The sequence below is a fragment of the Accipiter gentilis genome, chromosome 22 (assembly GCF_929443795.1).
Source record: "Accipiter gentilis chromosome 22, bAccGen1.1, whole genome shotgun sequence".
Taxonomy (NCBI): domain Eukaryota; kingdom Metazoa; phylum Chordata; class Aves; order Accipitriformes; family Accipitridae; genus Astur; species Astur gentilis.
This window is the reverse complement of record NC_064901.1, coordinates 1,923,772-1,947,462: the sequence shown is the minus strand read 5'-3', so window position 1 is coordinate 1,947,462 and position 23,691 is coordinate 1,923,772. Positions and strand designations below refer to the sequence as shown.

The 23,691-nt window shown below is 43.5% G+C and overlaps 1 protein-coding gene across 40 annotated transcripts in view; it reads left to right on the top strand.

Annotated features, from left to right (window-relative positions):
* The window catches only part of NRXN3 (neurexin 3), a 1,031,704-nt gene that overhangs the window by 8,192 nt on the left and 999,821 nt on the right, over positions 1-23,691 (top strand). The window contains exon 1 of one of the 40 annotated variants that reach the window (XM_049825543.1): positions 3,836-3,890. The exons of the other annotated variants lie outside the window; for them this stretch is intronic. The gene's annotated coding sequence lies outside the window, so the exon portion shown is untranslated. Of the gene's footprint in view, positions 1-3,835; positions 3,891-23,691 lie in introns of those variants that run through there. 40 annotated transcript variants of the gene reach the window in all.

Genomic DNA, 23,691 nt, shown 5'->3' with positions numbered 1-23,691 from the left:
GTTCAGTTTGGCACTCTCCTGATTTTCTACTCTTGTAGTTACTGTGGTATCTATAAATTAATTAAGCTGTGGTGCAAGTTAAGGCACCAGTCATAATGGCGTAGTTGCTCTCATTACTTGCAGATATCTAGTAGCTCAACTGACCTTCATTTACTGCATGTGGATAAGTCAGTCACTGAACATGGGCATGACTGTGATGTGCACATTTAACATTTTCTCTTCTGGTCCTCAGAGCACTGGAAGGTGAGACAAGATTGTGATATCTCCCTCCCTTGTTCAGTTGAACTCTCTGCTGTTCATTAGACTGGAAGAGCCAGTGGGAGGCCATGCTGCCCTCCTTTTGTGCTTCCAGGTGTTAGGGACGCATAGGGAAGATAAGAGTCCTTGCTTTTAGTCTGAGATCTTATCTGGAATAAACCTCTCTGCTGATGTGAGCAATATATTCTTACGGCATTAAACAGTTTGATTTGAATTATTTTGACCACTGTGCTTTCTGTCTTCACTAGTTCTGGGAAATAATGGGGAGGAGGGAATAACCTGTCTGACCTTTCTGAGCATTGCGTAAGTCTGAAAGTGATCTTGCAAAGATCTCAGTCAGTTCATGGCAATAAGCAAAATGGCAGCGTTGTCCTGAGAAGGAACCCATCTTGCCTGCTAAATTCCTTTTTGCACCATCTGCAATATCAGACTACAGAAGGATCTGCTGTAGCAACAGGATGCATTTGAAGAGGAACGGATTAAGCCATGGAGCAACTATTTCCCAGGAAGATTTTTGACCTGTTGATGGCTGGTGAAACCCACAGAATCACAGAATGGTTGAGTTTGGAACGGACCTCTGGAGGTCATCTGATCCAACTCCTTGCTCAAGCAGGTCCACCTGGAAAAGGTGACCATGTCCAGACAGCTTTTGAATATCTTCAAGGAGGGAGACTCCACAATTTCTGTGGGCAGCCTGTGCCAGGGCTTGGTCACCCTCACAATAGAAGAGTGTTTCCTGATGTTCAGACAAGACCTCCTGTGTTTCAGTTTGTGCTTGTTGCCTCTGGTCCTGTCACTGGGTGCCACTGAAAAGAGCCTGGCTCTGTCACCTTTACACCCTCCCTTCAGGTGTTTATATACATTGATAAGATCGCCCATGAGTCTTTTCTTCTCCAGGCTGAACAGTCCCAGCTCTCCCAGCCTTTCGTCATATGAGACATGCTCTTAATCCTCTTTGTGGCCCTTTGTTGGACTCTCCCCATGATGTCCATCTCTTGTACTGGGAGGCCCAGAACTGCACGCAGTACTCCAGGTTTGACCTCACCAGTGCCAAGTAGAGAGGAAGGATAAATTATGAGTTCTGTGAAGGGAAAGCTGCATGTATCTGAGAATAGGATGGAATAGTTCCAGTTGGAAGGCATCTACAATGATCATCTAGTCCAACTGCCTGACCATTTCATGGCAGAACAAAAGTTAAAGGATATTAAGGGCATTGTGCAAATGCCTCTGACAGGCATGGGGCATCGACCACCACTTTGAGAAGCCTGTTCCAGTGTTTGGTCACCCTCTCTGTAAAGGATTGTGTCCTAGTGTCTGGTTTGAACCTCCTGATCCATCTTTGAACCATTTCTACACATCCGGTCACTGAATAGCAGGGAGAAGAGATCAGCACCTCCCTCTCCACCTCCCCTCCTCAGGAAGTTGTAGAGAGCAATGATGTTGCCTCTCAGCTTCCTTTTCTCCAAACTAGACAAACACAGAGTCCTCAGCTGCTCTCCACAGGACCTGCCTTCCAGCCTGTTCACCAGCTTTGTTGCCCTCCTCTGGATGCATTCAAGTACCTTGACATCTTTCTTAATTTGTGGGAGAGATTCCAGTTTCTTTAATTGTTCTCTTACTATGGCTAGTTACACACTGCAATCTTTTTGTGAACCATGAAGAAAAGAAATTTTAAATTATTGACTGTTTTGACTTTTTTGGGGGACAGAGATGGGGAATGCAGGAATCCTGTGATGGGACCAAGGCCAACCTTCTCATGGGACTCTGTTTGCCTGATGTTGCATTGAAGTCCTGGAATCAGCTGGCTTGTCTGGTCAGCGTATGCAGCACTTTGAAAGAGGGTATGATACAACATAATTTCAGGTGTATGCATTTAAAATACCTGCTACATATCTGGGAATCAAAAGTTAAGTGCTTTATGGGGAAAATACAAGGAAACAAATTGATCTTTGATGTGATTTCATATAAGTAATTACTCAAATACTTATTGAGGGTGTGTCTAACAACAGTGGGCCAAAAGACATAGTTTTGTTGAGCCAAGTCTTAAGGATTTAGCTCAATATAATTAATTTTTTAAATGTGTCCCTTGTCTTCCATGTTGGTTGATATGACCTAGTTAATGAGTTGCTAGCAGCTCTGTTTGGTACTAGCTGGGGTCATAGAGTGATGTGGTGCCTGGGATGTTTCAGTACTTTTTTGGCAGTGGATTGTAATTTCATTGAGTGAATGTGTTTTATGAGGCTAGAGTGAGCTACTGTTTTCTTACTAAGATCACAGTGTATCAGATTGAAATGCAGAGTGAGAAGGGAGTAACAAATTGATAGGCTTTTGATAAGACAGTAACTCTTTTTAAGAAGTTTGCCTGAACACAGCAGTTCTTCCTTCCATGCTGTCTTTGCTGCTGATGTGTAATATGAGGCAGGAAGTTGATCTGCTTTCTTGGCACAACATAGGTCATATACCTATTAAACTGGAAAATGGTGTGAATTCGATAAGAAGAAATTTAATAAAGACAAATGAAAAGTACTGCACTTGGGAAGGTGAAATCAAATGTCTACATGTAAAATGGGGGATAACAAGCCAGGCAACAGAACTGCAGAAAAGGATCTGGGAGGCACTACAGTGAGTCAGAGACTAAATGTGAGTCAACAGTGTGGTGACGTTGCAAAAAAGCAAATCTCATTTTAGGGTGTATTTAACAGGAATGTCACATGTAGCACACAGGCAGTAGTTTTTCTACTCTAGCAGCTGCTGCTGAAGCCACAGCAGAGCACTGCTTCCAGCGTGAGCAGCAAAACCAGAAACGGTGGAAGGAGATGAGGAGAGGACAGCCAGAGTGGCAAGCACCACCTGCGAGGAGAGGCTCCAAGAACCAGGTTGGTTTAGTCTAGAGAGAAGATTGATGAGGGACGTGAGAAGTCTTCCAATATTTAAAAGCTTGTTTTAAGACGACAGTGATTAATTGTTCTCTGTGTCCACTGGGGATAGGACAAGAACTAATCAGCTTAATTTGTAGCAAGGAAGATGTGGAGATAGGTGCTAGGAAAAGCTTTATGAGTATTTGGATAGTTAAGCGTGCAAACAGCTTCCTGAGGGAGGTTGTAGTGCCCTCATCACAGGAAGTTTTAAGAGCAGATGAGACAGACACCAAATTTTATCTAGGTTGTTTTATTATAGTTTTGACTGGATCAGAAGGGGAATGGGCTGCCTGAACTCCTGATGTCTGGTCCTAACATCTCTTGCACTCACTGAAAGGCAAGCTTCTACCCTTACTGGCTGTTATGGTGGGTGTGTGGGGAGGCAGGGCCAGGGCGAAACACATCCTCTGCAAATGCCCCTGCAGTACCTTCCATGCCCCTGGCATGATCCAGTTTTCCAGTGCATGTCCCAAAAAGGCCTGAGGGAGCTTGTGCATTCGGCAGTATCGCATTAGCATCCAGCACTATAAGCCTTTCTATTTCTGCAGATAACAAAGAAGCAGAGGGCTGGTCCAGCTTTTTGCATCCTTGTAACTAGGAAATGGAAGTTATTCAAGGCTCTTATCCTGCTTACTGATTAACTGACACTGGGAAGATTTGGAGTTGGAAAAGAAGACTTACACTTCTGCTTTCACCTCTTAAAAACCACTTCAGGTTTGTATGGTGTGTCACAGTTACTACAAGAACATTTTTTCTGTGCTCTTCCAACAAATGTAGTGGATGAGGGCAAAGGATTTTCCTTACTGCAATACCTTTTCTTCCAGTTACCTAAAGCAGAGTAGTGTGTATTAGGCATTGCAAGGGGGCACGTTACCACCCAGTGGATTTGAGAAGAGGGAGCCTAACACCTGATTCAGTAAGGACATATACTTCAGTACTTGTGCAAGGGGCTCATGGTACTTCCAGAGAGGAGGATGGTACTCGAGGAATGGGGCTCTTCTTCCTGAGTGTTCAGCAAAACTTTTCATTGGCTACTAGAAACTAATCCAAGACATACTATGTGATGTGTTACTTCTATCTTTTCCTGAATCTTAGATTTACATGAACAGCCTGTCTGGAGCCAGTCAGGCCTGTTTCTGAGATGCCATTTCTGAGCATCTCCAGTGCAGAGAGCTGGTTCCCCTAACAAACCTCAAAGAAGGAAGTTTCTTCCTTTTCATTTAGCAGAACATCCAGGAATATATGCTTGTTGAACTTGGACAATGTTGGGCTTGGCCACTATGTGTGTGCACAGTTTATAATGTAACCATTATAATGTAACCATTTTCCACCTTCTTACATAAACTTGTAACTTCAGGCTCTTGCCGTTTTTCAGAGCGAGTGGAGGATGAAGATGATATCTTCTACTTCTTGGTACTACAAGTGAGTCAGGGTTGACACACAAAAGTAGGAGGCAACAGTTTGTGTGTAGGAAGCTTGTTCTGTCCAAGGGAAATCTAAGGGTTATATGCAGGGTGTTAGTCCTGCTGCACTGCAAGGCTGGTTATCTTCTTCTGGAGCTGAGTTCACACACACTCACCATTTGGAGCATATGAAGAGTTCAGCAGATTCAGGCCTCAAGGGATGACTGGTGAAATGGTCGAAGGTATGTTGGGGTGTAATTATTTGTTTATGAGGCCCCATATTGCACCAAGTAAAAATGTTTATGAACACTGCTGTAAAGTCAGGAGGGAAACATTCGAACCCAAGGAGATAGTAAGATATAACCTAATTATCGTTGTTATTATTATCCCTGCCTATTGTGGTAGCACCTACACAATCCTGGTTCAAATGCAGGGCGTAAAATGTTCCCTGCCCCAAAGAGCTAGCAAGCTAAGGATGAGACAGGAGACAACAGATGGACACAGATAACTGGGGGAGTACAGAAAAACAAAGATTGGTCAGCAGGATGGGTGGTATGATAGCATGTTGACAGCTTAGCTGTTGTCAGGCTTTCTGTAGGCATGTGGCAAAGGATTACAACAATAATTCAAGCTGCGGCCTTTGCTTTGGTGTTTTTGTGTATGCATCTTCCATCTGCTTTATTTAAACAGCTTAATTCTCACTTGAGGTTTTTCTGGCCCAAAACTTCCCATCATTCATCTGATGTAGGTAGGGAGACACACTGGTCCAGCAATGAAGTGTCCACTGCAGTTTTTAAGGGAAGCTGTAGTTTTTTATTACACACAAAGAGTGAGACAGTAAGCACAGGATTTTGATGCTGTGTGTTTAAAAGGATGCTGGGAAAAGACTGACTGATCTCAGCAGGATGAATATCCAAAGTGGCACATTGCAAGAGGTTTGTTAGTCAAAGTGGTGTCTTACCAAGGTAAGGCAAAAGCTGTGTAATGCCATTTGTAGGCAACAATTCTGTGCATATAGGTTATGTCCTTGGTGCTGTATATTAGTGAGTGCAAGAGTGCCTGAAAGTGTGGAGGGCTCTGATTCAGCTGCACAGCGAGCAGTCATTCCAGACGTGTAGCTGTACCACACTGCTGGGTAACTTGGGCATGCTTTGCCTTAGGGGCTCTGCCTATGCTAGTGGCTGCATTCACACGTGTGTCTTGTTTTGGGTGTTACCTGGAGAGGGCCACAAAATGCAGGGTGGACATCAAGTAATTTTAGGGTGTCCTTCTTTCTGAATTTGAATTACATCAACTAACTTTTTGTGGTGCTGTGATGTCCTCTCTCTTTTACTGTGTGGTTTGTTATCATGACACAGTATCACACATCAGGCATGTTATAAATGTGTCTCCTATTAAACCTTATGTTGCCAACACCCATCTCCCACTTTGGCCTTCCATGTCATTTATTGTTCAGCAGCCCAGAAGTGACTGTGTGACATTAGATGCAGCTACATGTTGTATATCATGTGTATAATGCGAGTAGTTAAAACGGTCTAAAACTTAAAGCTTGAACTGTCCAGTCAAGTCTTATTTAAGCTATTCTGGGTGAAGTGGTTGCCAGGAATCCTCCAACACAGGCAAACTGCAGAATTATGGGACTATTAGTACTAGAACACATTTCTGGGGCAAGTTTTTATGGAAAAGGGATTTGGGTGTTTTGGGGTTTATTCCTGGCTCTACTACAGAATTCTGTGTACTTTTGGAAACAAGTAATTAAAAGTACTGTGTTTTTTGGCTCATGTCTCCATGCTTCAGTTTGTCCTTTATGGATGGTGAGATTTCATAGCTGCTTGTAGAGTTTTTTTGGTTCGAAGCTGAAGAGTGTGGAGAACGAGGACCAAATATTCAGCTCTTCTGAGCTGAACATACCCAGCTCTCCCAGCTTCTTTGCATATCATGTTCTAGCCCCTAACCATCAGGATGGTTCTTGCATTGGTGAAAGCTAATCATATACTGAACTGTGTTGGCAAAAGCATAGACAGCAGGTCAAGGGATGGGACTACTTCCCCATGCTCAGCACTTGTGGGATCAAGTCTGCCTACTGTGCCCAGTTCTGGGCTGACCAGTGCAAGAAAGACGATGACAAAATGCAGCAAGTCCAGCAAAGAACTGCTGAGGAACATTGTTAGTAACTGGCTGCCATTAGGTTGTTGTACCACTGACGACTAGCCTTTGAGTGCAGTGGTCCAGTCAGTTTTCCATGTGCTTTGCAGTACACCTGTCTGGTTCTAGCTGCCTATAAATCATCAAATCATAGAATATCTTTAGTTGGAAGGGACCCATATGGATCATCGAGTCCAACTCCCTGCTCCTCACAGGATTACCTAAAATTAAACCATATGACTAAGAGTGTCATCCAGATGCTTCTTGAACTCTGACAAGCTTGACACCCTGACCACTTCCCTGGGGAGCTGTTCCAGTGAAGGACTACCCTCTCAGTGAAGAACCTTTTCCTAATGTCCAATCTGAACTTCCACTGATGAAGCTACATACCATTGTTAGTATATTTAGTATTGGAGTATTATTATAGTATTGGAGACTCTTTCAAAATCTGTGCTCTCCTTTTTTTCATTGGGCCTGTCATCTCACCACAGAAGGTAATCTGGCTGACTTTTTTCCCTTGGTAAATCCATGCTGGCTGTTCCCAATCACCTTCTGGTCATTTGTGTGCCTGGAAATGGGTTCCAGGAGGATTTGCTGTATAACCTGCCTTGGGAGAGTTGTTAGGCTGACCGGTCTATAATTCCCTGAATCTTCCTTCTTGCCCTTTCCGAAGACAGGTGTGACATTTACCTGTTTCCAGTCATCAGGAGCCTCCTCCAATCACTGTGACCTTTCCAACGTGACCGAGAGTGACCTTACAGTGTCATCAGCCATTGTTGCATCCCTCAGTGCTGTTAGGGCATCTTGTCTGGTCCCAGGATTTTGAGTATGCCCAGTTTGCTTAAATAGTCCCTAACTCAGTTGTCTTCTGCTGTGGGTAGTTTTTCAGTCCCCTGGATTCTTCCACCAGGCACATGGAACAGGAAGGCTGAGAAGCGTCCTTGCCAGTGAAGACCAAGGCAAAAAAGACATTGAGGACCTAAGTGTTTTCCTTTTACCACTAGTCCCCTGTCCCATTCAGCTTTGGGCCCACAGTTTCCTTAGTCATCCTCTTACTACCAGTGTGCATTTAGAAGTCCTTCTTGCTTCTTTTCACATTTTGTGGATTTTCATGTAATTTCAAGCCTTTCTAATTTTCATCCTGACGTGCCAAGGCAGAGTTTCAGTATTCCTCCTGGGGAGCACACCCTCCCTTTCACCTTCCATTCGCTTCCTTTTGTGTTTGAGCTCTGTCAGGAGTTTCCCATTGAGCCACCTGCATCTTTCCACACCCATTTGGCTTCCCACACATTGAATTGGACTGTTCTTGTGCTTTGAGGAATTTGTTCTTTAAGATCAGCCAGGTCTCCTGGGCCCCTTTGCTAGATTATCCCATGTAAGTACTCAGTGAATGATTTCTTAAAGCTCTCCAGTGATTATTCTGTCATCATAATTGTGCTGGGAAAATGGTTCTGTTTGTAAACTGATTTATATGTCATTTCAGATTTGGTTGTTGTTCTCTGTAAGTTTTGTCTTTCTCCATGTTAAACACATTATACCTCTTCACTCTATTTCCATGTAAGTCTTTTCTGTCTGCTTTATAGCCTCTTTTTGCCGGACTCTGTCCAGATGTTTTCATGTGCTTTATTTGATTTTTTTTTTAATTGTCTTTTTTTCCTTTTTTTTTTCCTGACACCTTCCTTCTTTATACTCTCAGAGGTAAATAATCAAATGGAAAGGGCAGGAGTCACAAACTTTTTTTTTTCATTCTGCCATTGAGTTATTTCATGACAAAAGCAAATTGCTATTTCTATTTCTTATCTCTAAAATGGGTCTCAAATTCAATAGAAGGAGTTTAAATTCTTTTTGTTGAAGATCATAGGCAACAGACTGATTTATTTAATCACATTTAGTACACACCTCATCTTAGGATTGGTTTGAGATTCTGTCCCAAACTGTTCTCTCAGTTAATGGTTGTCAAACTTAGCAGCAGATGCTGCCAACCTTCAAAATTCTCTGCTGTGCACCATGTAGCTTTATCCTCAGACTTTTAATAACATTGCTGTTGAAAATCCACCTGAAATGATACTGTGGACTAACTATAGATTAATTGCCAAGACCCTGATGACTGCCACATATTTAGAAACTGAACTAATCAAGTTACATATTCTGTGTAACAGTGTCATGAGCCCTTCATGGAGATTCTGTGCCATTGCTCAAAAGAGTAAAGACACAGGGTCCTTGTTTCAACCCCTTCCCCCACAACCCTCCTGTGATTAAAAGAATGGGCATCTATCAATACTCTAGTCCTCCAGACTCTATGGAGAAAAATCAAACTTTATATTGTAATTATATGGAGAGGAGACTAGTTTTAGTGACTATTAATCTATTTAATTATATACTGTATTCCCCAGTCATACACAAGAATCTTGTTGTGTGTGGTGCTGTCCAAATGTAGAACAAAAGGTTTTCATTCTAAGTGATTTGTGTCTCTAAAGCGTGCCCCTCTGTGGCCTCTAATAAAGATATCTTTCTATAATTGATTGAGCTTCAAGTACTGCACCCAGACAGAATGTCCCCGAAGACTGTAACCTGCAGGAATAAGTGAGTGAGTTGAGTACTTGTTGGTATACTAGCAGCGAACTGTATGATAGCAAATTCCTGTGTGCCTTCCCAGTTCAGGTATGCATTGCAAGGGGCAGCGAGCTTAATTTAGAAAAGTTTCTAGATCAGAAAATTACTTGTACATTCAGACAAGTCTTTTCTGGAACGGATATGGTTGGAGAGGGGTATTCTGAGTGCTGTGGAAAGTTGCGATGACAAGGAGTTCACAGGTGGTATCTGGGCATACACACAATAGTAAAATACCGGTTAAACCTCTTAGTTCATCTTGTCAGTATACGAGGCTTTCCCTTGTACTAACTTTCCTGTGCTCGATGGTTATGGTGAATAGTGGCAGAATATTGTGTGCACCTCTATGTCTGTAAGATCTGGTTTTATTGTAGGCTTGCAAAGAGGGAAGGCAAGACAGGCGAGACAGCCTTTGCTTTACATCTCTGCTGAAGTCAACCACACAGTACTTATTCTAATGCCATTGGTGTTGTGTCTGATCTCAAACGTGAGCAGACATAGGGCTTAGTAAATTGATGACCTCACTGTCTTCCCATCTTTCTCTTCTGATAACTAGATGGCTAAGAGGCTCAGGCAGGGATAAAGCTGGAAAATGCAAGCTCACCTAAATAAAGCTTGCATTTTGGGTGGCTTAGTATGATTAATTTTTTCCCTGAAGTCCTGGCTTCAGATCCTGGTGAGACCATGAGTGAAAATGGTATGTGAAGGTCTTCAGTTATTCCCTGCTTGGTGTTTATTTCTATGGCAGAAGTAGCCCAGGAAATTTGGTGTATGGCAGGCCTAGGAGAATCAAGAGGATTGTGAGTAAGGGTTGTGGGAGAAGATGGGTCACAGGCTGTTTGGCACACAGCTCTCCCATACATTCCCAAAAGCCAAGCAGGCATGTGCTCAAACACTTGCAAAGTTTGTATGTTTGCACACTCTGGTTGAGCACACTCTGGTTGAGCACCCTCCCTGAACTCTCTGCCCATGTGCCAAGATGGCACTTGCTGGCTCCTGCTGTGGTAATATCTGCTGGCTTCTGCCTGTACCCAGCACAAATGAAGCGCTTGGTGGAGCTGAGGCTCATGCTGGCTGTGACAGTGTTTTCATAAGGCTCAAACTTTTATTCTCCACCTCGTTCCTTTGAACTCTGCCCACTGCTCTGTGAATACTAACACCAGCCTATAAATTATCCAGCAGGGCTCTGGCACTTTAGCAGCCTGTGTTTTCAGTGGCGTGCATGCATAATCGATCTGGGAGACTGCCTCTGCTTTTAACTTGGGCGTTTGCAAAGACCTTAGACTTTCAGAGTTTCAATCACAGCTGCCTGTGTGTTCATTCACTTCTCTGCCTGCCTTCTCCTCTGCCACCCACACCCCCCCCTTTGCATCTGGCAGGGTAGCATGTCATGTCACAGTGTAACCTGCCATAAGTTTGGGGGGTCATGCTATAGGCAACCTTCCTATGATGTGCGGGAGCAACAGGGCCCTGCAAGCAACTTTGCTGTAGACTATCATGCATCAGACTTTGAAAAGTTCCGTCCTGACTCCCTACTTGGGGGTGTGTGTGTCTTTGTCCCCTGGTGTGCCTTATTGGTCAGCTTACTGAGCAGGTGCTACTCTCCTTTTCTTCTCTCATTTTTCAGGTGAAACTCTTAGCATCATAAATACTGCCCCTGTGACTCATTGCTCTTAGCTTCTTTAAGTCGCTGGAAAGTTGCCTTACACAGTTGCCTGCTGACTGTCTGTAGAGTTTGAAGAGGTGAATGACTACTCCGGTATTTGGCTGCTGGAGTTGACTCCTCTTGCCTTGGAACTTGGTGTTCTTACCTAGCTCTGTCCATAGCCAAAATGTCTCAGCTGAATCTTTTTTCTTTTCTGTTTCTAGGGATAAGTTGCCCCAGAAAAGTCAGCCCAAACCTTTGTCTGAACTTCAAATGGAGTCAGACTTGATTATCAAGGCTTCACTTATCTCTTCCAATCAGTTCTTAGTAAGCCACCCTCTTAACACTGGCACATCATCATGCACCCCTGTGTAAAGGTTTGGTAATTGTTTTCTGTATGAGCAGTCAGTTCCCAGTGAAAGATTGTGCTATTTGAGAGGAGGAGGAGACAGGGTATGGTGTTTGTGTGATTGGGAACCAGCAATGCTAGGACTCAAAGGAGCAAATGGGGAAAATAAAAGGAGTCTAATAAATGATTTAACTGTAGAGGTACTGGAGACGTGGTTGGGGCTAACAGCATAGATGACAGTCTGGTAGCAAAAGAAGCGGGTGGAGAATAGGTAAGAAAAGGGAAGTTTTAAGAGTAAGAGAGAGAAAAACATGAAGAAAATTACCAAGCTTTCGGTGAGGCAAAAGGATGTAGGGAAGTAGGAGAGGCTGGAAGGGAGAGGGACTAGAGAAAAAGTTTTCGACTGAAGAGAGTGAACAAAGAGAGCAGAAAGCAGCTTTCTGATTTATGAAATGTACATGTAACAGAGCTTCGTGTGTGTGCTGACCCCACCAACATCTGCACAAACTGCACAGGAGCCTGGCCAACTTAGCACAGAAAGGGAGAGGGGAGAGCCAGGAGGCATCACTGGAGGTGGTGTCTGGAAGGAGCAAGGTGGGAAAGACGACGATCTCTGGGAAGGGAGAGAATGCCAGACAGTGGGTTGGACGTGGGGGAAGTGTGGGGAAATGTGGAAGGGAAAAACTAAGTGACGAGAGACTCCTTTTGAGGAGGAACAAAATCCCCAAAGAAATGCAATGCTTTTAGTATTTTTATTCTTTTATGTAAAAACAACCCCCAAAACATTCAACATGCCTTCCCCCTAGGTGTGTGATTGGAGAGGTAGATTGCAGGATGAATCATAGATGTCTCATGTTTCTAGGGTAGAGTGTGAAAGAGCAGATCGCATACTTTACTGAAGTAAGAAAAAAGAGACCGTAGCCAGTATTGACACTGTGTGTTGAATATGTGTTTGTGCCTGATGGGAAATGTGTGTTTATTTGAGGCAGAGGATTTTCAGTGCACGTGTGTTGTTTAAGGAGTGCCCAGCAGCTTCATTTTACTTAGCTGAAAAAAGAAGTGCTTTCCTTGGGCTCACTTGCCAATATTTGAGTTTCCATATATATTTTCCTTCCCTATTTGTATGGGTCTAATCCAGCTCAACTAACAGGGGATCTGACTGCTTACAAGAGAAACTTACAGTAAAACTGACTTGACACAAAATGCTGTCGAATGGAATAAGCATTTAGGTGAAAGGCATTTTCCCTTCTAATCCTTCAGTTCTATTAATTTGAGGTGTTGCTTGTAACAATAGCAAATAAAAAAGTATTCTAATAAAATAATGATTTTTTTAAATTAGTAGTATCCTTTAATGGAATATAATTTGCCAATGGCAACTTTAGGATCCAAGACAAATAGCAAGAAAGCTTTGTAGGTTTTTGTTGTTAATTTTAAATGTGCTTAAAATGAGTGTAAGATCTGTTAAAAAACAAGTGCAAGTTTCTAAATTTTAAAGCCTGCTAGGGAAGAAGATACCAATTTTTTATTCAGTTATTATCAACTGCCTTGATCCCACTCATGTCTGTGGTGTGGTTTTGGGGTTTTTTTTTTGTGTGTGTGTGTATGTTTTTTGTTGTTGTTTTATTTAATATCAAAGTCTGAGTCTATGGTGAAAAGGTTTGAGGAATCATATCATTTTGGACCACTTAAATTATTGTACAGGCTACTAATTCATAGTGAGGAGAAACACATGGTTCGGCTACATAGAGGATTGCAGGAAATGAAGGACATGGAAAGGCATTGTGAAGAAATGAGGAGGGTGCAGGTTAGTATGGGATAAGGGAATAATGTTCCTTCTTTCATCTCATCTATTCTTCAGATATTATAGTCTGATGAAGTTCCTGGGAAGAGCTTGACGTGCAGCTTCCAACTGGAAGGACAGATCATGGATGTATGGAGTAGGGAGGGAGGTTATTGTGGGCACAGCCCCAGGTATGGACTCCAGATAGCATTATTATGGTGTTACTCCTTCATTTCCCACTGTGGGTCTCTGCAGCTCTCTTGTGGAATGTCTGTTGCAGCCAGTTTTGCCCCTCTTTCCTGGGGCTGGCTGCATCTGGTCTTGGTTCATTTCCTTCTCTGGGGGAAACTGTGGAGTTGGCAAGAAGATTCATGCTGGTCCTTGCCCCTTTTCTTCCAGATGCTGCTGCTTTTCAAAGTCCCTAGTTACATTTTCTTTGGTTAAAACTAGGAATGAAAACCACACCTTCGATCAAATGACCAGCCTGAGGCTAGAATCTGTAATTGTGTATCCCCATCCCTCCCTGGCTTCTCTGGATGGAGAGAGAGAGGCTTGTGCTTACCCTTGGAAGAGCACAGCTTTCTCTGCTTGTTGCAATAGTGGAAAGTCTCTTGAGCTGACGTTGGCTGGTAATGCCTGCTGGCTGAGATGAGGCAGTAGAAGCTTGCTTTTTGGGAGTTGGTATGGGAGTGGGAAAGGAGTGAGGCCCATCAATTCTGCTGAGGATAATAGGGAAGCATCGAATTGGAATGACTTGGAAATAGTGTGTATGATGCAATTTCTTAGTCTGTGCAACAATTCTGTAAATTTAAAATATAAGATCTACCTGTGATTCCTCCCCTGTCTTCTCTGATGAGGGAGGAGAGGAAGTTGAGTATGCAAGGGGACACTGTACATGCAGATTGAGACCTTGAGGACACCAGTGAGCATGTAAGTATGTTGAAAGAAATGAGGCCTACAAGACCAAGAAACATGTTCTTGAAGCAAGGCTATGGGAAGACTTGAGAGCGTACTACCTTCTTCAGCTGAGAGAGCTTTGTTGTACATGGTGGGATTTTTCTGTGCAAAGTAGTTGGTGAGGCTCCCCAACCTCTCCCTAACAATTGAGATCTGTTTTGTTGATAATAATTAGCTCTCTGCTGTCTTATTCCTCTGAATTAATGGGCATGGTTTGTTTTCCTCCCCTTCCTATCCGTTTCTTCCATATTGCCCTTCCTTCTGCATGAACAAAAAACAACGTGAAGCGATGAGGGCAATAACAGTCTCTCTTCTGGAGATAGCAGGCGTTCACTGTATTCCGACAGGGAAGGCTCATGCACACATGACATGCACTCATGTCAGTTCACACATTGAACTGGTGGCTTAAAGAATTAACAGCTGACCATCCCAGAGGAGAAGGAACAGGGCATGCCTTTTTGCCAGCAGTGCAGCTGCTTTTGCATTGGTAGTGGCTAGATGAGGTGGACTTCAGCTGAGCATGTATCCTGTTTCTTTGAGAGAGAGGGGAGATACTTTGGATTTGTCTGAGCTCTCCTTGGGTGTCAGCTGTTGAAATATGTGGTGGTGAATTATACACATGCAAGATGTATGAAGTGAAGTTGAACTAGAAACTTGTCATATTGTTCTCTGGTTTCCATGTTTCTCTAGCCAAATGTTTCCTTTTGCTGAGGGTTGCCCTGCCTGTAGCATGTTGTTCTTCTCATCTGAGGCTCAAATGACACTTGCTTTCTTGGCACTGCACCAAGACAAAGACATTTTGCTTCACTAGGGACTATGGTGCAACATTTACTGGGGCTAATGAAGTCAGACTGTGTGAGAAGAAAACATATGATCCTCCCTTCGGTTCCTGTGAGATATATCGTCTAAAGAAGTATAAGGAGAAGCCAGCAGAGCCTTCATAGTAAAAGCCACGCTAGAGCGTGCCACCCTCAAAAGCAGAAGAAGCTTCTTCCCTGCCATCTGCTGGGTTTTTTTTGCGTTCCTGTGTCATGCTTGCAGTCTTTCATCTGTTCAAGGTTTTAAAAACTTCTTCCACCTGGTCTTTCTGCTGTGGGCACAGTGCCAAAGGGCAGACCTGTTTAGTGTACAGGGTCACCCCAGGAGACCTAGGTTAAGACTGAACCCAAGTCTCAGGCACAGCACATTTGATGAGCTGTGCTTTTCCCTAAGGGGCTTTTTTTCCCCTTCTCACAAAACAGCTCTTGCAGATTGGTGTGACTGATGATGTCCACTCAGGAGAAGCAAATGGTTTGAAGTCAAACAGGTTGGCATGGATAGATGCAGAAGTGTTTTGGGATGGAGCCAGACAGTGAAATAGAAAGGCTTCAGGTTGTGTCTGCCATCAGTTAAGGGCCTGGGAGCTGTGGGTCAGCACAGCTTCTTTTTGAATTGTAGACCTTGATTTTCACTGTGGTGCTGTGGCTAATCTATTTACGTTGTTATGGCCATGTTGTGTGTCACCTGATCTGCCTTCACTGGGTATCCCTCATTTCCCAGCCTTTTTAATCACATTGAGAGTTGCCTTCTTTCTCAGACTGACCTGCTAGTGTTTATGTACAACAAATAGAGGAGGACGGAGTAGTGATGGTGAAATTGGGCAGCATGAACCAACCCTCTAAGTAGAGGGGAAGAGTGTGTTTCCTTGGGCTGAGCTTCTGTTTTGCCTTTTCTCCTACTGGTCACTCCTTCACTGACAGTCCTCTGTGGTGTTGTCTCCTTTAATCCTTGTGCAGCAAAGGTTGATGTTAATGCTGTGTGTGAGTGAAGGAGTCCCTGCTGGCACAGGAAAAGAATAATTTAATAAAAAAGTAATCATTGATCAGTGGCTCCAATCTGTCAAAGGTCGCTTATTGATCCATCTGTCATTGTGAGTCAGGCCCTGTGTTTTAATGACCTAATTCCCAGGTAAGTTTTTCTGTTATTTGGTGAAAGTAGTGCTAGGAAACCCTGTCTCTTACAGGAATGTCACTCTTGGCATGTCATGCCAGGGAAAAAAATCCTTGCAGTAGTCTCAGCTATCCATGCTTTAAAGTCCTCCTAGTCCTGCTTGTTTTGTACGTTTGCTATCTCAAGAAAACCAAAAGTTGCAAGGATCATGGAGGTTATATGTTCTTTTGCTGCTGGGGAAGTCTCTTCAGGCCAGAACTGAAGTACAGTAACAAGGGGTAATGCAGAGGAAGGTAAGACATTTGTGAAGCTGTAATTGTTCCTTGTGCCCTAATTTAGTTTGAAAGAAGTAAGGACAAATATGAGAAGGCTCCAGATCATCAAATTCTGTTAAAAGAATCAAATTTTGTTAAAAGTGTCTGGCAGGCATTCCTCTTCATTCTGGCCCTCTAATATGAGCTGTAGGAGAGCACACAATGAGATATAAAGATGTCACATTTTTGAGTGGTTACAGAGGAATTCAAGAGCAGCATGTAATCTGCTCACTGCAAGGGATAGCATTCACCAGCACTTCTAATATGATATCCCATTGGAAACCTCCTGAGTTGTAAAAATCCTATGGGCTCAACTAGCTGTGGTGCTTGTAGGAAGATAAGTTTTACAGCATTCTCTGCAAATCCTACCCCGATGCTGGTTGCCAAAGGCTGCTGCACGTGGATGGGAGCATTCCCACTTGCCATGTCTCTCACTTGTACCCTGTTCCCATACAGCACAAAAATGCATAATCCAGTCTTTTGCATAGAGTCTTTTTATAGGCATACTAAAAGTGGCATTAAAAATATAGGTCTTAATATATCCTTTGCTGCAAATGCTGCTACATGTAATATTCATATTGTTCTAGAGTGCATGTGTGCAGGTAAGGTGGGTAGCTCAAAAAGGCTGCAGCCTGCGGTGCGCATCAAAATGGAAGGAGCAAGAGGAATCCAGGCCAGAAGGGCTGTAGCATAAATTGACGGCAGTGGAATCTGACATGACATTTCATGACATGATGTTGTAATGTTAATAAACAGGCTTTATGTCTTTATCTACAATCACAGTTCCTGAAACAGGACGCAGAGGGTTGTTCTGAACCAGAACAGGAGGATGCTGGACTGGAGATGAAAAGTGTGAGTTTCTGTGGCAGTTTGCATCTGCTGTGGTGTAGGCATCCTTGAGGCTTTGTCCTGTGCTCCAGATCCCAGCAGAACACAGAGGAAGTTCACATGTCTTTCGGAAATGCCCAGGTTAAACTTCAGGAAAAAAGAGCAGCTCAAAATTCCATCTTCAGGGCTTGGTGGTGTCTTTGATTATAAAATATCCCCTGCCTTAAGCATCTAAAAAGAAAATTCAGGCAAAAAAAAAGTATTTTCTAGCATTACTGAAGTCAATGAAAATTGCTTCTGACTTCAGTAGAGCTGAATATTACTCTATTTCCCCTAATTCTTTGGATAACATTAATCACCTTCTTCCGCCAACAAAATAAAGACTCTCTACACTAGAACTGTGTGCATCTGAGAAGAACAACAGTAATTGAGGGAGGATCTATCATCTGCTGTAACCGTGACTTCTGGCCTTTCCTGTTGTCTTGATGGAGTAATGAACATCTCTGCTTTGTTTCTTTGCACCCTCTTGGCTGCTTTGCTCTTAGAGGCTGATATTTAGCTCCTGAAGCATTTCTCCTTGAATGTCATACACCTCACTGGAATTTCCCAAGATATGTTGTGCAATAAATATATTGATACCCTCTGCAGGCAGGTATGGTTTGTAGAGTTGTATTTTACCATGTGCCATGAGTAAGTGGAGGTCACTGATTTTCTACTTGTCTCTTGTGGGAGCAGGTGTGTGTGGCAGCTCTCTGATATTCCACAGGGACCAAGCTCTCAAACATCTGGTAGTCTGTGACGGGTGCCTGTGTGTGTGTGTCTGTTTGGGGTCTCTTTGAGCAGACATGTAGAGTTACAGAAAGGCTATAAAATTTCTCTGGGGATTTCATTGCAAGCTGCTGGAGCGATTAATGAATAGCAGCAGGGTGCTATGTGGGTGTTTGCTCCAAGGCTGTCTCTGATTATACAGGACAGGGACTTGCACTTTTTCATACAGAAGAAAAATGGAACAGTAGTATTTTTCTTGGGGATTTTTTTTTTTCTCTTTTAGAGTGAACATGCTGACTTATGGAAGAGGAGTGCTGCTCCTCACTGGTGTGTGGGTGTCAGCTGAAGCCTCAGCCTCAGTGCTGTGGTTCACCACAGACTACATAGGTAAAGAAAGATTTTGGAGAAAGAGGTTCTGCTCTGCCCTCTCTCGGGGTATGTTATTTTCTGTGGTTATTGATGGTCTTGTAACTCTTAAGTGGCAGAGTGGAATGGAGTCCTTAAGTGAGTTATGAAAGGCCATCAATAACTGTTGGAAATAACGTACCAGGAGCTGGTCCCTCTTAAACCCAATTAAAAGCAAAACCTGTTTTTAGTCTTTGACTTGACAGAGTTTGTGTTTTGGTTAGGTTTTCACTTAAGGCCCTGGAGTGGCCAGGGTCACTGGCTATGCCATGGAAAAAAACTGCTTTGGAAGATGGCAGAGGGGCAGGCCTGGGAGTGGAAAAGGAAATGAATTCTTTTTATTCTGACAGTTGAGGGGAGGAGGAAAGAGCAAATGAATTCCATGGCCTACAGCACAGAAAGCACAGAAATGTGGATATAAGGTGGTTTGTGGGGTGTGTGACATGAAGGAACACTTATGCTATTTCCTGATGGTACCCAGCTCTGGGGTTCAGGGTCTCTGCCAGTGGTGGAGGATAATGTTCATCCTCACAGCATCTGATGCAGGCCAATAAGTAATACTTGTGGAGCTGCCTTAGCAGTACCATCAGCTATCAACACTATAATACATGCTTCTGCAATGATACCCTGGCAGGCCAGGGAAAGAGGAAACAACTGCAACCTTTTTCTTTTTTAAATTAAAAGATATAGCAGATAGTTTGTAGCTACACAATATAACCATTGGCAAAGCAAGTGGGGAGTAGGATCCACTACTTCAGCTCTGGACAGCTTTTGATTGCTGAATTACTGTTACCTATAGAGAACCTATGACACAGTTCAGCATTGCCAAATTGGATAGAATTAAGGAGTGGCACCACACATTCTGTCCAGTTTATTTTGAAAGATAGTTGTTGCCATTAAACTAAGTAGAACATCCCACTGATGACATACATTTTAAAATTTTGTGTTGTATTTTTAAAGCTTTTTATAGGCATTAAAAAAAGCCCCCAAACTAATCACAGGACATCTTTAAAATGTCCTGGCCTGTATCATGACCTGTGATCATGGAAGTGTCAGCCTTAATAGCTTTATCCATTCCCCTTCTGTAAAACTGAACTGGTGTTGTTTTAGCCCCCTTCCTGAAGTTGAGGAGTTAAATTTTGTGACGCACAGTCAATTGCTTTAGATCAGTGTATGAGGCATCACTTCGTCTGATGGTCACCATCCTTGTGGATGCTATTAGCTTATGATGAATATGAGGTAACCTCATTTGGCTTAAGCCTTTCTTGTTATGAGCTGAATTAAATTGGGTTTTTTGCTGTTGACCAACATCATAGACCCATGAACCCCTCAGTTGATGGGTTGATGGGTGCTGTCTCGGTAAGCCACAGTGCCTTAACTGTGTGTCTGTGGCCCTAGTATGTTACCCAGACCTCATACTCCTCCATCCAGCACTGCCTGTTCTCCAGTATTTTTCCTAGGTTATAGTAGGAGATTTTTGCATCAGAGACTTAGTACAAACAAGCTGTGATTGACCTTTTAAACCAAACAAGCTTGCATGTTTCCAATATGAAGAGACAGCAGACAAGCCTCTGGCTCGAGGCAGAAGATGGAGAAGAAAGGGAGGGATAAATATCAAGAGGAGTAGGAATAAAGAACATGGCCTTGCTATTCAGAGCTGAGAAAAAAACCCAAACTTCTGCTTGCTTTGTCAATATGTCTGACATGTTGCAAGACACTTTGTAGTGGGAGTCTCTGCTCTGTGGAGAGAGGAGGAGGAATGTGCCTGTGTGTATTTATAGACCATAAATATTTGTTTTGTGCAGGTTTTAGATACTCTCTCTCATCTGAAGATCCCCAGAGTTCTTCTCAGACTTGGCATCTGTTCAGCCACGTAGAGGACTTGTGTGCATGTAAGTCTGCTGTAGGAGTCAGCTCTCCCTTGGGGTAAATGCGCTCTCTTTGGTAACTCCTAAGCAAGGAAGGTTTGAATTTCATCTGGGAGTTCAAAAAGATACACTGAATTAATGTCATGTGTGTGCTCTGGCCCTTGCCCATCCTGATTGTTTTGCCCACTTCATCCACATTAGAGACTGCACTTCTCTGAGGGTATCTTCTAGAGGAAGCTCAATGATCACTGTAGTCTTGTTTTTTAAGGGATTCAATGTATTTTGTTCCTGGACTTGGGCAGCAGGGCTGGCTGGCTGAAGAGCGTGCTGGCTGCACGTGCAGAGGGCAGTTGGTAAGATGGAGCATAGCTGCAGGAAGTGAAATGTGGGTAAAGCAGAGATTGTGTCTTGCCTGTTCCTATGGAAGGGCTTCTAAAAGTCATAATTATGATTTTGCTTTCAAAGTTGTCTTGAAAGACTGCAACTACACAGTCTGTTCATGGTTTCTTAGGATAAATGCTTTTTGTCCCTTATCCTCATGTTAAACTATGTTTACTATATTTACTTTGTACCTTTGACTTCTAGTGGTGGTATGGTGGGTTGACTGTGGCTGGATGCCAGCTGCCCACCAAAGCCGCTTTATCACCACCCCTCCTCAACTGGACAGGGGAAAGAAAATATAACAAAAGGCTCATGGGTCGACACAAGGACAGGGAGGGATCACTCACCAGTTGTGGTCATGGGCAAAACCCAGACTCAGCTTGGGGAAAAATACCAAAATCAATTTAATTTGTTACCAATCAAATCAAAACAGGATAATGAGAAGTAAAACCAAATCTTAAAAACACTTTCCCCCCCACTTCTCCCTTCTTCCTGGGCTTAACTTTACTCCCAATTTTCTCTACCTTCTCCCTGCCAGCAGCCCAGGGAGATAGGGAAAGGGCATTGTGGTCAGTTCATCACATGTTGTTTCTGCTGCTCCTTCCTCCTCAGGGGCAGGACTCCTCACACTCTTCCCCTGCTCCAGCGTGGGGTCCCTTCCATGGGAGTTAGTCCTCCACGAACTTCTCCAATGCAAGTCCTTCCCATGGGCTGCAGTCCTTCACAAACTGCTCCAGCATGGGTCCCTTCCATGGGGTGTGGTCCTTCAGGAACAGACTGCTCCAGCGTGGGTCCCCCACAGGGTCACAAGTCCTGCCAGCAAACCTGCTCCAGCGTGGGCTCCTCTCTCCATGGGTCCACAGGTCCTGCCAGGTACATTCTCCAGCGTGGGCTTCGCACAGGGTCACATCCTCCTTTGGGTGCATCCACCTGCTCTGGCATGGGGTCCTCCCCGGGTTGCAGGTGGATATCTGCTCCACTGTTAATCTCTGTGGGCTGCAGGGGACAGCCTGCCTCACCATGGTCTTCACGCCAGGCTGCAGGGGAATCTCTGCTCCGGCACCTGGAGCACCTCCTCCCCCTCCTTCTTCACTGACCTTGGTGTCTGCAGGGATGTTCCTCTTACATGTTCTCACTCATCTCTCCGGCTGCAAAATGCTCAGGTTTTTGTCCCCCTTCTTAAAAATGTTATCACAGAGGCACTACCACCATTGCTGATATGCTTGGCCTTGGCCGGCGATGGGTCTGTCTTGGAGCCGGCTGGCATTGGCTCTGTTGGACACAGGGGAAGCTTCTAGCAGCTTCTCACAGAAGCCTGTAGCCCCCACCCCGCTACCAAAACCTTGCCACGCAAACCTAATACAGGTGTATTCTTTTATCTAGGGACTGATGTTTCTCCAGATCGTGTTAAATGATGACAAAGAAATGCAAAACTGAGTGCTGTGAAGGTGTCCCTGGGCTCTTACCAAATACAGATCAGACGTTTTAGAGTTTACATTTCACCTTTGTGTGACCCCTAGGTCAGGCTGTGTTTCCTGGCTAGGAAAATATTTGAGATCTGAATCAACTGTCAGGTTCTAAGTGCTGAGTGAATGGGACTAGAATTTCAGGTTTTCTGTTGATGCTTGTATCATTTTTACCTTGCTCTGTGATCCATGGATTGTAAGGCCAAAAGTGGCCATTATAATGATCTACTCCAATTGCCTGTGTAATGGGGGAAGCTGTATGACCTGCAGCATATGCTCATATACAGTGAAGCTGTTTTGAGACTTAAAGCATTTTTGGGAACAGTACACAGGGGAGAGCTTCTCTCCCCCACCATCCTTCTGCTTCGTCTTAAAACCTTTCTAATACTTATTGGAGCTTCGGGGCTCAGACTGTGCCTTCTTGTGTGTTTTTTACAGTATTTACCTTGATCAGGGTAGGAACACAAGGACTGCAGAGGACTTCCTGAGTCCTATGACATGTAGCTGTATATCTTCTAATGAAAATAAACCCCATTAGTTCTGTGATGCCTGCTCCTTTTCTGGATGGATGGCTATTTCAGAACTTCAGTCTGCTGATTGTTAGAAATGCTATTTTAATTCCCAATATACACTTACTTATAACCAGTTTATACACCTTTGTTCTGATGCCAGTCTTGCTCTTCAGCTTAAATGTCTCTTCTTCCCTTGTCCCCAAAGTATTTATAGACTGTATATAGACAGACATCTGTCCTGGCCTTTGTCTTGTTAGGCTAAAAGTACCATGTTGTCTTAGTCTCTTCTCATGAAATAGGCTCTGGGTTGTTTGGCTCATTCTTGGAGGCTTTCTTAAAACTTGCTTAGTCTGGCTTCTTCCTTCACAAGCACAGGAGATCAGAATAGCATGTGCTGTTTCAGATCAGATCTAACTAGTGTCTGACATGAAGGCTGGAGGAAAGCCTCAGATGTGTTAGGGCCTCTGGGTACTCCTGTAGGACAACTCATTACCAGGTTTGTGCGCAAATCCACCTGTCAGGAGTCAGCACAGAACCCTCACGTTTTAAATCTCTGCAGAAACATGGCATGGATGATGGATGTTGGTCCTTGTGGCAACATGGACTCAACTCCTGCTCTAGCGGCATTGTTGGGATTTCTTTAGCACGATAGGTTGGGGATAAGGTGTAACTGGGCAAGTCGGATTTAATTCAGAAGCCAGCATGCTGCTGTTTCCTATTAGTGCATCTGTGTTAAGCATCTACCTATTATAATTGCATGGCAAAATTGATTTATGAGGTCAAATAATCAGATAGACAATACACTTAGTACAAAATAGGTCCTCCTTTGGCATAATTGAGGGTAACGCTTTTTTTGATAGTATATGGATCTGAACATATCTGCTTTTTGAGAACACCGTATAGTTGTATGTAATACTTCACATATGAACCTGAACATGCCTTAAATAAGGATAGATGTGAAATGGTTACATATAAATGCCCTTCTAATGTGACATTACATATAAAACTATTTGAATCTTATGTTGATAATGAAGAATGAATATAATGAGAATGAAGCCACCATAATCCAAGGGGAAATGGTTAGTGACTTGCTACACTGCTTAGACACACACGTCTATGGGGCCGGATGGGATCCACCCAAGGGTACTGAGGGAG